This window comes from Taudactylus pleione, unplaced genomic scaffold (genome assembly GCF_031769625.1).
Source record: "Taudactylus pleione unplaced genomic scaffold, aTauple2 ptg000612l, whole genome shotgun sequence".
Classification (NCBI taxonomy): Eukaryota; Metazoa; Chordata; class Amphibia; order Anura; family Myobatrachidae; genus Taudactylus; species Taudactylus pleione.
Window position 1 is genome coordinate 1,166,427 of NW_028285014.1, and position 2,078 is coordinate 1,168,504.

The 2,078-nt window shown below is 33.3% G+C and overlaps 1 non-coding gene across 1 annotated transcript; it reads left to right on the forward strand.

Moving 5' to 3' along the window:
- Nucleotides 1-892: 892 nt before the first annotated feature.
- TRNAL-CAA (transfer RNA leucine (anticodon CAA)) lies at nt 893-1,001 on the forward strand. Its single transcript has 2 exons — nt 893-930; nt 956-1,001. It is a non-coding gene; the product is annotated as a tRNA-Leu (tRNA).
- The last annotated feature ends 1,077 nt before the right edge of the window (nt 1,002-2,078 follow it).

The window sequence follows — 2,078 nt, forward strand, 5'->3', positions numbered from 1 at the left end:
GAATGAATTAAAGGGCATAGAAACTGTTAAACACCTAAGAATTGATCAATTTTTCCATCTACATTCCAATCAAGATCAAATTACATTAGTTAAATTAATTAAATTATTCTTAAATGATAAAGACACTATGATAAGTTTTAAAATTCTAAAGTTCAGTTCATGTAGAAATTGGCTATTGAAATAATGTATTACATAGAAACAGAATTTGATGGCAGATAAGAACCACTTGGCCCACGTAGTCTGCTCCTTTTCATGTATCCTTTAGGCAACTTCAACCCTATTTGCTCCTTACATTTCTCTTAAGGATATTCTTATGCCTATCCCAAGCTTATTTAAATTGTTTCACCATTTAGCTTCAACAACATCGGATGGGAGGCTTTTCTATTTATCAACTACCCTTTCTGTGAAGTAATTTTTCTTCAAATTTCCTCTAAGTCTACCTCCCTCCAGTTTCAGTGCATGTCCTCGTGTTCTTGTACATCTCTTCCTTTGAAGAATAAATATTGTTTGCACAACATTCTTTTAGTATTCAGTAATCTAAACATAAAACACAAGAATAATTGACATCGAAAGTATTTTAAGGCTCTTAGACTTAACATATAACGTGATATACAATTTACTTCTAAGACAAACTAATCTGTTCTGCTATGATGAAGACCTTAGTAAAGGGTGTCAACAGTAATTTTGAAGGATAACACTTTAGCTTGAGCCATTTTTCCTAAATAATGTTATTTAAGAAACAACTTTTAGCAGAAATGCATTAATATAAGATCTTGATTTAATGACCCCTTTTCCAACAAGTCCAAATTATTTGTCAAAATCACAATCAAAAATATAAATAGTAAAATGATAAACCCTAACAGGCAGCAGGTTTGGACATACTGATGTGCTTGTCAGGATGGCCGAGCGGTCTAAGGCGCCAGACTCAAGATTCTACTCTTCCAGTTAATGGGAATTCTGGTCTCTGTAAAGAGGCGTGGGTTCAAATCCCACTTCTGACAATATTTTCATGCTGTTTGGTTATGTTTTAGACTCAAAATGACCGACATTGAGAAGTATGCTCAGGACGTCCACAGTCTTTCAATCTTTCCTCTCCCAGACATTGATATCTTGATCCCATTTATTTCCTTGCAATGTGAAGCGCAATGATTGTATGAATTAAAGGGCATAGAAACTGTTAAAGACCTAAGAATTGATCAATTTTCCCATCTACACTCCAATCAAGATCAAATTACATTATAGTTAACTTAATTAAATTATTCTTAAATGATAAAGACAATATGATTAGTTTTAAAATTCAAAAGTTCAGTTCATGTAGAAATTGGCTATTGAAATAATATATTTCATAGAAACAGAATTTGATGGCAGATAAGAACCACTTGGCCCACGTAGTCTGCTCCTTTTCATGTATCCTTCAGGCAACTTCAACCCTATTTGCTCCTTACATTTCTCTTCAGGATATTCTTATGCCTATCCCAAGAGTGTTTAAATTGTTTCATCATTTAGCTTCAACAACATCGGATGGGAGGCTTTTCTATTTATCAACTACCCTTTCTGTGAAGTAATTTTTCTTCAAATTTCCTCTAAGTCTACCTCCCTCCAGTTTCAGTGCATGTCCTCGTGTTCTTGTACATCTCTTCCTTTGAAGAATAAATATTGTTTGCACAACATTCTTTTAGTATTCAGTAATCTAAACATAAAACACAAGAATAATTGACATCGAAAGTATTTTAAGGCTCTTAGACTTAACATATAACGTGATATACAATTTACTTCTAAGACAAACTAATCTGTTCTGCTAGGATGAAGACCTAAGTAAAGGGTGGCAACAGTAATTTTGAAGGATAACACTTTAGCTTGAGCCATTTTTCCTAAATAATGTTATTTAAGAAACAGCTTTTAGAGGAAATGCATTAATCTAAGATCTTGATTTAATGACCCCTTTTTCTACAAGTCCAAATTATTTGTCAAAATCACAATCAAAAATATAAATAGTAAAATGATAAACCCTAACAGGCAGCAGGTTTTTGCATACTGATGTGCTTGTCTGGATGGTTGAGCGGTCTAAGGCGCCAGAC